Source organism: Schistocerca nitens, chromosome 6 (assembly GCF_023898315.1).
Source record: "Schistocerca nitens isolate TAMUIC-IGC-003100 chromosome 6, iqSchNite1.1, whole genome shotgun sequence".
NCBI lineage: Eukaryota > Metazoa > Arthropoda > Insecta > Orthoptera > Acrididae > Schistocerca > Schistocerca nitens.
In genome coordinates, this window is record NC_064619.1 from 431,869,823 (window position 1) to 431,884,029 (window position 14,207).

Here is a 14,207-nt window from a genome sequence, read left to right on the forward strand (position 1 = left end):
ATTACACAACTTCCCTCCCGCCAATTGCGAAGAAGAAGAACAAAGACTGCATTTGAGGTAAGGAAGTAGACCTGATTTACATTGCTCTCAAAGACATTGTTTCAGTTGAGGGGCTGCGATTGCTGTGTGTGGATGTGAGATGAGTTGCTGATACTCCAGACCGTGTTGGCGTCGGTTACCAGCTTGAGACTGCAGTTAATGGGCAGAATTTTTGTGGACCAGCCATGGGTCCCAACGGACACCCATCACTACCTATGAGTCTGGCGATCTGCTCTGTAGTCGAGTGGGAGGTCACCACTGTGTGTGGCAGGTTGTGAAAGACTTCCTGGGGGGCCAAACATAAGGCCTCCCTAGGTAGTCCGACGAACAGTTTCCGGGTGCTGTCTGTGGCTGACAGTGTCCTGTTTTAGAGGAGTCCTCTCAGCCTATAAGATCTGGGCAGTCACAGAGGGTTGGATTAAGGGAATCTGGGAGTTCCAATGTTAGGCGCGTTATGGAGCCACTTACATACATGGTTGCCAAGCAGCGAGGAAAGCCAGTGTGCACTCCATGTCAATACCAGGTGGAGTCATTCTAGGTGTGGAATGGGTCCTTCCTGATGCCACGAAGAGCACAGGGTGCAGCCAACTGCAGGTGGTGGCTCACGGCAGCACCGATGATGCGTGTTGCTTTGTATCGGAAGAGATACTCTCTGATTTTGGGCAGTTTTCAGTAATGATAAGGGCTGTCAGTCTTGTCTGCGAGATCAAAGCGGAATTCACTATTTCCAAAACAGTCAACAGGACCAGTTGTGGGCCTCTGGTACAAAGCCAAGTGGACGTTCTGAATCAGGTGCTAAGAGTGTTCTGCGACCATGTAGACTGCAGATTCCTTGACTTCCAACATTTTGTGGTGGGGTTTCAGATTTCGCTAAATAGGTCAGGAGTCCACTACACGCAGGAGGCACCTACACGGTTAGTTGGACTGGGCGTTTTTTTTTTTTTTTTTTTTACATAAAAGGGCCTCGGGGAAACATAGAAAGAGCTTCATTTCAAAGGATGTAGGTCAAACGCAGAATGAACATTGATTTAGGAAACATCGGTATAACAGTTGTAATTTGTCGTAGCTGCGTTAGAAAATTACCAGAACTCCAAGCACCAATAGAAAGCACTGATGCTCAAATCGTCATAGGCGCTGAAAGCTGGCTGAACCCAGAGATAGGAACAGCCGAAATTTTTGCGAAGGACCTAACTGAGTTCGGAAAGGATAGGCTAAATACAGTTGGCGGTGGCTTGTGTATTGCCGTTAGAAGTAGTTTATCTTGTAGCGAAATTTAAGTAGATAGTTCCTGTGAGTCAGTATCGGTAGAGGTCATTCTTGGCAACCTGAATAAAAAAAAAATGAACTGGATCCTTTTAGCGAGCGCCCAACTCATATGGCAGAATTGCTGAAAGATTCCAACAAAACTTGAGGATAATTTCAAACATGTATGCGACTCATACAACTATGGTTGGTGATAATTTCAATATACCCTTGATATGTTGGCGCAAATACATGTTTAAATCCGGAGATATGCATAAAATTGTGTTAAACGCATTCCCTGAAAATTACTTCGGGCAGTTAGTTCATCACCTCACTCCAATAGTAAACGGTTGCGAAAACACACTTGACATCTTAGTAACAAATAATTCTTGAGCTAATAACGAGCATCAAAAGGGATACGGGGATTAGTGAACACAGGTAGCGAGACAATACCATAGTTCCCAAATCTACCAAAAATAGACGAAAAATATATATACTCAAAATATCCGATAAAATTCGCTTCACGCCTTCCTGAGAGATAATTTCCACTCCTTCCAAATTAACAGTGTAAATGTATACTTGATGCAGCCTGAATTCAAGTAAATAGTACCGACAGAAATTGAGGGATTTATACCAAATAAATTAATAAATGACGGAGCTGATCCCCTAGGGTAACAAACCATGTGACAATATTGTTGCAGAAACATCAAAAAAAGCATGCCAAATTCAAGCTAAGGCAAAAACCCCAAGATTGGCCATCTTTTACGGTAGCTCGAAATTTAGTGCGGACTTTAAGGTGAGCTGCTTATTATAGTTGGCGCAACAAAACTTTGTCTCGGGATCTAGCAGAAAGTCTAAAGAAATTTTAGTATTTTGTAAAGGATGCTAGCAGGAAGACAATGCCTTTTCTCCGCGATTGCGATGGAAATACTATCGATGACAGCGTTGCTAAAGCAGAGTTACTAAACACACCCTTCCGAAATTCCTTCAGCGAAGAAGAGGAAGCAAATATTCCGTAATTAGAATCAAGAACAGTTGCCCTCATGAATAGCTTGGATGTATATATCCTTTGAGTAGTGAATCAGTTTAAATCGTTTACTGAAAAGAAGTTATCCGGTTGAGATTGTATACCAATTAGGTTGCTTTCAGAATATGCTGACACAATAGCTCTATACTTAACAATAGTATACAACCGCTCGCTCGACGTAAGATCCAAAGACTGGAATGTTGCACAAGTCACACCAATATTCAAGAAAGGTAGTAGGAGTAATCCACTAAATGATAGCCTATATTGGTAACGTCGATATGCAGCAGGATTTTGGTCCTTGTATTGTGTTCAAACGTTTGAATTACCTCGAAGAGAACTGTCTATTGACGTACAATCAACACGGGTTTAGAAAAAATCCTTCTTGTGAAACACAACTAGGTCTTGACTCAGACGAAATGTTGACTGCTCTCGACAAAGAATTTCAAGCTGATTCCATGTTTCTAGATTTCCATTAGGTTTTTGACACCGTAGGTAACAAGCGGCTTGTAATCAGATCGCGTGCTTATGGAATATCGTCTAAGTTATGTGATTGGATTCGTTATTTCCTGTCAGATAGGTCACAGTTCATAGTAACTGACGCAAAGTCATCGAAAAAAAACAGAAGTGATTTCTGGCGTCCCCCAAGGTAGTGTTACAGGCTCTCTGTTGTTCTTTATCAATGTAAACGATTTAGGACACAATCTGAGCAGCTGTCTTAGGTTGTCTGCAGATGACGCTGTCGTTTATCGTCTACCCATGTCATCAGAAGATCAAAACCAATTGCAGAACGATTTGGATATCTGTATGGTTCGAAAACTGGCACTTGACCCTAAATAATGACAAGTGTGAGGTCATCCATATGAGTGCTAGAATGAATCCGTTAAACTTCGGGTACGCGATAAATCAGTCAAATCTAAAGGCCGTAAATTCAACTAAATACCTATTAACTACAATTAAGAACAAACTAAATTGGAAAGAAAACATGGAAAATGTTATGGGGAAGGCGAACCGAAGACTGCGTTTTATGGCGGAACACTTAGAAGGGGCAATACATCTACTAAAGAAACTGCCTACACTACGCTAGGTGATCCTCTTTTGGAGTACTGCTACAAGATGTGGGAGCCTTACCAGGCAGGGTTAACGGAGAACATCGAGAAACTTCAGAGAAGGGCAGGACGTTTTGTATTATCGAGAAATAAAGGAGAGAGTGTCACATACATGATACCAGACTTCGAGTCAACAACAGTAAAATAAAGGCATTTCTCGTTGCGGGGGCATCATCTTACGAAATTTCAATCACCAGCTTTCTCCTCCACATGCGAAAACATTTTTTTTGATGCCGACTTCCATAGGGAAGAACGATCGCCATAACAAGCTAAGGGAAATCAGAGTTCTCACGGAGAGATAAAGGTGTTCGTTTTTACCCACACGCTCTTCGAGATTGGAATAACAGAGAGTAAGTGTGAAGGTGGTTCGATGAACCTTCTGCCAGACACCTAAGTGTGTCAATTGCAGAGTATCCATATAAACGTAGATGTAGATGTGGTGCAGAACTATTAGAAGCCAGAACTGACTTTGAGTCGCAACAGATTCGACACTGGAAAAGCACTCAGTGTAAGAACTAAAACTCTGTACATATACTATACAAAGATAAACGTCTTCGTTTTTTCCATGTGCTGTTTGAGAGTAGAATAACAGAGAATTATTGTCAAGGTGGTGCGATGAAATGTCTGCGAGGCACTGAAGTGTGATTTGTAGAGAATACACTAGATGTAGATGTAGATGTAAAAGTGATACATAATTTACTAAAACTCAGTAAAAATTAAATTTTCGGATTTTCATGATAAGAGTCGCTCGATCCTTTTATCGGAGTTATGAGCACACTTTATGTAGTTTCCCGGGTTCGATTCCCGGCGGAGTCAGGGATTTTCTCTGCCTCGTGATGACTGGGTGTTGTGTGCTGTCCTTAGGTTAGTTAGGTTTAAGTAGTTCTAAGTTCTAGGGGACTGACGACCATAGATATTAAGTCCCATAGTGCTCGGAGCCATTTGAACCATTTGAACCTTATGTAGTTTCTTTTAGATAATAAATTAAGTACACATGCATATTTATTTTCTATTATGTAGCAGACGAATTTAAACCAATAGTGTATGAACGATTTAAAATTAATTATCTGTCAGTGTTAGCTAGTGATCGTCAATTGTCAGTTTCCCGTCGTTCTTAAATTGCTTCAAAATGCATTGAGATATGTTACGTCTTTGCAGCTAAATAAAATGCAGTTTTCTTTTTGCCATACACGCTTCGCTTCTTTTATTTGCGGCGCATCTTCGGTGCCGATTTCCGATGTTGTTCGCACATGTGTGACTTCCTGGAGACGTATTTATTCAGTCTGCATCTTTCAGATGGCCGATTCATTTCAAAGCACACACATTTCGTCCACAGTGAGAAGTGTAAGTAATTTGTTGAAGGAAACGTGGTCGAAAAAATGGTAAACCGATGATTTCATCTCCAAAGATGCACCCAACACATTAATATACCACAAGCTTTGACAATGAACGTGATGTAACCACCTAGAATTTTCTGTGGCCCAGGAATGCGTATTGTGACGGTTCACAGTGCCATAACCTGTCAATATGGTTTCATCATTGAAGATAACACTCTGAAGCTACCAGAATGACGTTATTCACATTCATTCTCAGAAAGTAATTTTAAAATTGATATCATTCTCATGCAGCGCATGTGTCGATGACAGGTCGTGAGGGTGAAACTTGTGAAATGCTCGTATACAATGGTTTCAACAAAACGGCAACACAGTTTTCTTGAACAAATGTATTTAAACCCATACAGTAGTGTTATATAAGAGCTACGTCATATTCCCTCCTGAGATTCCTATTCATATCCGTCGAGCTCTTTCATAACACTTCCCTACAGAATACACAGTTTTGTTATGGTCACAACAACACTTCCACAATTTCGTTAGACACCTGCTGTCGTGCCTACTTGATAAAGACTCACAACCCTAGATAAACACAATGGAGTTTATCCACTGGTATCGTTTACGAAATTTAATTTAAACTACATCTGCATACATTATTTGTAAGCCACTGTACGGTGCATGGCGGAGGGTACATTGTACCACTACTAGGGATTCACTTTCCTGTTCCTCTCGTAGTTGGAGTGAGGGAAGAACGACCGTCCGCATGCCACCAAATGAGCCCTAATTCCTCGTATCTTATCTTCGTGGTCCTTAGGCACAATTTATGTTCATGATGGGAGAATTGTTCTGCAGTCAGCTTCAAATACCTCTTCTCTTTGATTTTCTCTAAGTAGTGTTCCGCATATAGGATGTCGGCTTCCTTCCAAGGATTCCCATTTGAGTTCTCGAAGCATTTCTGTAATACTTGCTTGCTTCTTGAAGCAACCGGTAACAAATCTAACAGCACGGCTTTAAAATGATTCGATGTCTGCCTTTAACCTCATCTTGGGGGATCCCAAACAATCGAACAGTACTCAACAATGGGTTACATAAGGGTACCACACGCTGTTTCCTTTAAATAGGAGCTATACTTTCCTAAAATTCTCCCATTAAAAAGAAATCGACCATTCGCCTTCCCTACTAGCGTCCTTACACTCGTTCCATTTCATATTTCTCTGTAAAGTTGTGCCTAGATATTTAATCGGCGTGATTGTGTCAAGCAACACACTACTAATGCTGTATTTGAACATCACGGGACTGTTTATCCCATTCATCTACAATAACTTACATTTTCTGCATTCAGACCAAGCTGCCACTCATCATACCAACTGTTAATTTCGTATAAGTCACCTTGCATCCTCCTACAATCACTCTACAACGATGGCTTCCTGTACACCACGGCATCATTGACAATAAGCAGCAGACTGCTACCCAAAGTTGTCGTCAGATAATCACATACACACAAAATAAGATCAATCCTGTCGCACTCCCTGGGCGCATTCTTGGTGGTGCCCCTGTCTACTATGAAAACTAGCCATCAGGGACAACATGCTGAGGCCTATTACTTAAGAAGTCCTCTAGCCACTCACATATCTGGGAACCTATTCTCTTTGCTTGTGCCGGCCGTTGTGGCCGTGCGGTTCTAGGCGCTTCAGTCTGGAACCGCGTGACCGCTCCGGTCGCAGGTTCGAATCCTGTCTCGGGCATGGATGTGTGTGATGTCCTTAGGTTAGTTAGGTTTAAGTAGTTCTAAGTTCTAGGGGACTGATGACCGCAGATGTTAAGTCCCATAGTGCTCAGAGCCATTTCATTTTCTTTGCTTGTACCTTCGTTAACAATTAGATGTAGCGTACTGTGTGGAATGCTTTGTGGAAACATGGGGAATTTAAAGTTGCACTTCACTTTCGCAGAACCCTTTCAACAAGATTAAGACTTATTTTCGCTTTTCCAATACTTACTTCATGCAGTTGACCCATTTCATACCATTTCTTTGTATTTTGTATCCTTACATAGTGAAACGCGCTGTAATGGCATAATCTTGTGATCAGGAAGTGATCAACTTTTATCTTATATGCTAAACAGTTCATGTATATGTGTACCTCTGCAGTCTCCTCCCAGAACCCTGAATCGATTTCAAGCAAATGTGGTTCAGCAACAGCAGGCCTCAAGAGTATCAGCACTGTGGTGTTTATAGCCTCCTAATCCCAATGGGAGCAGAGATACAGGCAAAGAGGTGTGTTTTCCAGTCCCTGAGGTATAGGCTGCACTGTACAACAGGCATTTTGTGTGGGAACAGTATTGGACCACTAAAGCAACAGGTTTTGCAGGGCAACCTACACATCAGGGGCAAGAAATCGTTTTCTGAGCCATGATATGTAGGCTGCCCTACATGACAGATGGGAGTGGTATTGGCTTACTTAAGTGAAGTGCACTGCAGGGGCTACGCAAACGCATCAGCATGGATGGGTGTTGGATTAAGAAATATTTTTGGTGCAGGAGCCCGATGATTAAGTCTGTTCGACCTTTAAATTCTTATGATATATTGAGATGGACTGAGGAGTGGACAGACAGAGTGAGCAGGAGAAAGAAATTGACAGATAGAGGGGAAGAGGGTGTGATGATTGACGCAGGTGGAAGGTGTAGAGGCATGATGGGCGAACAGAAAAGGAAGAGGGGGGAGTGAAGATGGAGATTGGAAGAGAGAGGGGAAGGAGGGGGGAGGAGGATATGATAAGAGAGAACGGTGGAGGAAATGGACAAAGAGGTGGAAGAGAAGATGAAGGAATAGGGGAGGAGGAAATAGCCACATAGATGCAGGAGGATAAGGCAGACAGAGAGAAGTGTGAAGAGGTGGACACAGGGAGGGTCAAGTGTAGGTGTGTTCAGTATATGCAGTGCATGCACACATGGGCAGTGTCGTGGGGAAGAGTTTACTATATGAATAAAGCAAGCTGTATTCCACACCACTCTTCCTGTTAGGATACAAGCCACCAGAGACAGTTGCCTTGCCAATCAACTTGGAAGTGGGCACCTACACCACAACACAGTCGGCAGTAGTTCTGAATCAGCCAACAGTTACTTACTAGAAGCTTTTGGAGATACTAATACACGTCAGTTATAACTTGAAGAAATCATTTTGTGGAAACTGACTTGTGTTTCTTTAATTATCAGAATTGCTGGTGAGGCCTAGAACAGGATATTATCGTGTAAAATTATTTTTTGCTTCTATTAAATATAATATAATACACAAAAACGAGGCTTTCAAGTCATCTGTCACTCCACTACACCTCCATTCGATGTCGCACTTGGGTAATGAATTAGAGTGATCATGCTATACCAGGGAAACTCCTCCCAGTGACCATGTGAATAGGCAGTTAACAACTGGCGCCAAAGTAGACTTTTGGTTTTCATGTATAAGTTAAAATACACGCCAAATTTCTGTCTTCATTCTTGTTGAAAATGTAGTCTTCTGAAGTCGAATGAATCTTTTTGAAACGCCCTGTATTCAAATCCAAATAAACCAGAGCAGTCTCGGATTTCAAAGCTTAATCGAACGTTGTCTGCTAGAAGCAGACATTTACTCCTGATGTATCAAATACTGTTGTTGTTTCGTCCCCTTCGCCCTACTTGGGCGCGGGTGGGCTCTCAGCAGTTGCAATTCACCACTCTTCAGCCAAACGAGGCTAAAAATTTAAACCACAGTAAAAAACTGAACGGAATTAGTAAAATGAATGCAGTCGAATTAAACCACCCGATGCTGAGAGAATTAGATTAGAAAATCAGTCACTAAAAGTAGTAGATGAGTTCTGGTATATGGGCAGTAAAATAACTTGTGATGGCCGAAGCAGAGAGGATATAAAATGAAGAATGGCAGTGGCAAGACAAGCGCATCTGGAGCAGAAAAATTTGTCAGTCTCGAAAATGAAGTGTTAGTAAGTCTTTTGGGGAGGAATATGGAGTGTAATCTTGTATGTAAGTGAAATGTGCATGATAAGGTTTTCAGATGTGGTGCTACAGAAGGATGCCCTAGATTAAATGAGCAGATTGCAAAACTAATGAGCAGGACCCAGTAGAATTGGCGAAAAAAATTGTTCAAATGGCTCTGAGCACTATGGGACTTAACATCTGAGGTCATCAGTCCCCTAGAACTTAGAACTGCTTAAACCTAACCAACCTAAGGACATCACACACATCCATGTCCGAGGCAGGATTCGAACCTGCGACCGTAGCAGCAGCGCGGTTCCGGACTGAAGCGCCTAGAACCGAGAATTGAAAAGAAAAGATATTTGTGACATAACTTGAGTAAAAGAAGGTATATGTTGATAGAACAATTTCTGAGATATCAAGGAGTTGTCGGTTTAGTGTTGGAGGGAAGTGTGGAAGGGTAACAGCTGCACAGGGAGACCAGCAGACGAGTGCAGTAAGCAGGTTTATATGAATATGGTTTGCAGTAGTCATTCGGAGATGAAGAGCCTTGAGCAGGATACAGCAGAATGGAGAGATGCATCAAGTTAGTCTTTGTATTGAATAACGAGACAATAATAATAACAACAATAACCTCAAAAGTTATGGTAAATGACTGTATTGTTTCCAACAAGAAGGTAATGAAATAATACCAGGTGATCAAAAAGTGAGTATAAATTTGAAAACTTAATAAACCACGGAATAATGTAAATAGAGAAGTAAAAATTGACACACGTGCTTGGTATGACCTGGTGTTTTATTAGAACCAAAAAAAAAAAACCACCCCATATTGCTAGACGCGTGAAAGATCTCTTGCGGTCGTCGTTTGGTGGTGATCGTGTGCTCAGCCGCCACTTTCGTCATGCTTGGCCTCCAGACCTCAGTCCGTGCGATTATTGGCTTTGGAGTTACCTGAAGTCGTAAGTCTATCGTGATCGACCGACATCTCTAGGGATGCTGAAAGACAACTCCCGACGCCAGTGCCTCACCATAACTCCGGACATGCTTTACACCAGGGCTTAACAATTGGCCGGTTTTGAGCGCGAGTACTCGCGTGTGCTCATGCACGTGCTCGCGAGCAGCTGCAAGGTCCCAGAGCAGGGATGGAGGGGAGGGAGGGGAAATGCGCGCGCACGTTTGAATAGGGCCGCAGCGTACCTATTGAATTCGCGCCGACTGTGTAACGTTTAAAGTACTACGATCAGCTCTTAACAGTCACTTCGCTGGTTAAGAATCATGTGAAGTCGCCGTTGTGTAACCCCAACCATGCTTTCGCAGTTCAACCCCCATTGGGAGGAATTGTATCTGTTTACTGAAAAAGATGGTGTTGCAAAATGTTTACTATGTCACAAAACGCTGAATTCTTTTACGAAATTTTCATTTGCAGCGACATTATATGTCGTACCACGCGAAAGACTACGGACGTGGGAAAAGTGATTGACCAGATCGTGCACAGGAAGTTATTAAACTTAAAAGGAAGCTATCCGAAGAAGATCTGGACGACGAACAAAAATCAACTGAGGCAGCTCTCAGAGTGGGTTACAAAATTGCTTTGCTTTTAGCAAAATCCCTGCGCCCCTTAACTGATGGCGATTTAATAAAGTTTGGAATGTAGGAGACGAGATACTGGCAGAAGTAAAACTGTGAGGACCGGGCGTGAGTTGTACTTCGGTAGCTCAGATGGTAGAGCACTTGCCCGCAAAAGGCAAAGGTCCCGAGTTCGAGTCTCGGTCGGGCACACAGTTTTAATCTGCCAGGAAGTTTAATAAACGAATGTTTGGTAGTTACAGCGGAACATTTGTGTCCATCTCAAGTTGAACAGTTTCGGATTGTGCCATTATCTAACATGACCATTATGCGTCGCATACAGGACATGGTAGACGACGTCCAGAGCCAGCTTGCTAATATCTGTAAAGATTTTATGGCGTATTCTCTAGCTCTGGACGAAAGTGTTCATATCACTGGAACAGCGCAGCTTGCCATATTTATTAGAGGTGTTAATAGAGATCTTCAGGTGAGGGAGGAGCTCCTCGATGTAGTAGCCATGAAGAACACTACAACCAGAGGTGATATTTCAAGTAGTGTTGAAGAAAGTGTTGAAAATATAGGATTGTCGTGGAATTCATTAGTTTCAGTGTCTACAGATGGTAGAGGCATACACTAAGCTAATAAAATTATGTGGCACGTGTACATTCTCCTTTATTGTTTCATTTGTCGCAGTAATAATTCGTGAGTGATATCCCTGCAGGTGGCCGCGGATTTACATTGACTGGCGGCAGCTTTTGTGTGCCTCACATGACTCTCCCCACTCACCGCTCTGGTCCTGTAGTGGGGGTAGCGTGCTCGCGCTGCTCCGTGCTCGCGCCTTGCTGCTCACAGCTTGCTCCGCGAGCACGTATGTTGTGAAGCCCTGCTTTACACTGTTGTTCACAACATTATTCCTCGACTACAGCTATTGTTGAGGAATAATGGTGGACATATTGAGCATTTCCTGTAAAGAACATCGTCTTTGCTTTGTCTTACTTTGTTATGCTAATTATTATTATTCTGATCAGATGAAGCGCCATCTGCCTAACATTTTTTTGAACTTTTGTAGTTTCTTGGTTCTAATAAAACCCCATGTCATTCCAAGCATGTGTGTCAGTTTTTACCTCTCTATCTACATTATTCCGTGATTTATTCAGTTTTCAAATTTATACAGACTTTGTGATCACCCGGTACATTAAATTTTGTCTTACTGTATGATTTTATAACGATATTGTTTATTTCATGATGCTGATTATTCATACAAGATACGTGTGGAGTGTAAGGTCTTTGTCGCCGCTTCATGCGAGCGATCGGAACTGCCCGGGTACCTAGCAGGAGCGTCAAACTACCCGGAAACGGTGCTCACGGTTGCCGACACGAGTCCGCACAAAGACGACCGTAAGCAGACGGGGATCGCGGAATGTTTGCTCTCGGCAGAGGCCACCCGGTAAGCCCCCAGCGCGATCTCGCCCGTAGCTCTTCAGGCGAACGCGCCAGGCGCGGCGTATCCAATACTGCTGACGCGGTCGGCGGCCAGAAAAGGGATCAGGGCGGCCGGATTACGGCGCCGCGCTGGCCCGGCTTGGCTGAATGAGCGCGCCGCCGCCGGAAACGGCCCCGTGCACGGTTCGCTGCGCCATCAGGCAGCGGCAGAAGGTGGGCGCCGTCGCGCACAGGTAGCTGCGCCCCTCGGGGAATTCAGCCCTGCCTCCCCCACATTCTCTCTACCTACCTACATCACCCCTCTCGGCTCTCACTCTCTCTCTCTTTCTCCCTCTCCCTCCTTCTCTTTCCCTTCCTCCGTCTCTCTCTCTCTCTGACATGTTTGTATGATGAGGGGCGCAGGGGTGAATGGGTTGATGCGAACGTGCATATTGATGTCTCTCACAATCGTGCGCATTCATTTTTCACAATCGCCCGCATTCCGACACATCTCTCGCATGTGTTACGTCTCGGAGCATTTACTGTTCAAAAAACGAATTTTCACCTCGATAAATAGAAATACTGGCAAGAAGCGAAGCTGCGAGGTAGGGTTGTGAGCTGCCTGATTAGCCACGTTCTGCTCAGTTCATTTCCTGAGTGATGGGTGGTAAAGGCAACTGTTGCGTACGACTTCACACGCAATGGTAAGGAGAGGTGGGCTACAGAGTGGTGCAGCAGCTGTCTTAGTAAGCAAGTTGGAGAGGAACAATGGGCTCTGAGCACTATGGGACTTAACATCTTAGGTCATCAGTCCCTTGAACTTAGAACTACTTAAACCTAAGGACATCACACACATCCATGCCTGAGGCAGGATTCGAACCTGCGACCGTAGCAGTCCCGCGGTTCCGGACTGCAGCGCCTCGAACCGCACGGCCAACGCCCCCGGCAGAGAGGAGCAGAAATGATCTGCGAGCAAGGTAACACAGCATACAGAGGATTTACATAAATTGTATTTCCCCACATGTACAGTCATTACAAATAATACAGTAAGAATTAGATTACAGCTCATACAATAGCAACTAGGCTCGGAGTACTAAACACTAACAACGGTGTCGTAGCGACGAAGCTACAAGAGCAAGTGGGTTGGGTAGCTACTACAAGGTGTTAATTTTATCTGAAGACATTGAAATATCTCGCAAACTGCCCATCGGATAAAAAAAACTTCCAGTTTGTTTGTCTCGGCGGAGGAGATCCAACAATACCACACTCGACCCGCCACTCCACCCCGTGAGTGGGTGGCGGGGGTCAACTTTGAAATCGTCAGTGGGAACCCTCGTTTTTTTCCAGCAGATTATGATTCTACGGAAAAATCTACATACATTTTGTAGGAAGCATTTGATGCGTTTCGCTGTAGATGGCGCTCTAATCGAAGGGATAGAAATGGATACACAATGGTAATTTACGAAATGCCACTCAACGCCCCCGGGGGTATCCATTGGCACTTGGGACCCAACCTCTGCATTGCGACAGTAGGACAGGCTAGTACTTAATAATTGCACAACTGATCCTGATTTACTGAAAATCTAGGAGAGATGATGAGATTCGTGTCGCCTTGTATACCGAGCGTTTTCCAGGGATAGCTCGCTCTCGTTGTTTATTTTACACTAAAACTTCGTCCGAACAGACGTTGGACTACCCAACGGTACCGACCGGCCACCTTGTCATCGTCAGCCCACAGGCGTCGCTGGATGCGGATAAGGAGGGGCATGTGGTCAGCACACCGCTCTCCCGGCCGTATGTCAGTTTACGAGACTGGAGTCGCTACTTCTCAATCAAATAGCTCCTCAGTTGGCCTCACAAGGGCTGAGTGCATCCCGCTTGCCAACAGCGCTCGGCAGTCCGGATGGTCACCCATCCAAGTCCTAGCCCAGCCCGACAGCGCTTAACTTCGGTGATCTGGCGGGAACCGGTGTTACCACTGCGGCAAGGCCGTTGGCTTCGTTCTTTTGCAAGGTTGTGAATACTTTTACGTCTGATGGCAGCGTACAGACGTGTGAAAGGAAACGAAGCAAACGTGTTACAAGAGAAGCTGATAAAATAGCTGTACTAGCGACAGTACAAAACAACCCACGGATAAGCGACAGACAATTATACTGCAATTCCGGTATGTCAATAGGTAGCATTGTCACAATACTGCACCGTCGTATGTATTGTCCATACCACGTGTCACTGTATCAAGAATTTCGTGGTGCCGATTTCCATAAAGGGGTAGTGTTTTGTGAATGGGCACGTCAACAAATGCAAACGACCCACGCTGTCTGCCGAGGTGCTATTTTCCGATGAGTCTACATTCAGAAATCATGGTAGCGTTAACCGGCATAACATGCATTACTGGAGTGTAGACAATCCCCACTGGTTACGGCAAGTTGAAGATCAACGTCATTGGTCAGTTAACGTGTGGTGTGGCACCATGGGTAACAAACTCATTGGTCCGTATTTTATCGACGGCAT

General features: G+C 44.0%; 1 pseudogene; it reads right to left on the reverse strand.

Moving 5' to 3' along the window:
• Positions 1 to 13,575: 13,575 nt before the first annotated feature.
• LOC126264114 (5S ribosomal RNA) lies at positions 13,576 to 13,693 on the reverse strand (annotated as a pseudogene).
• Positions 13,694 to 14,207: the final 514 nt, after the last annotated feature.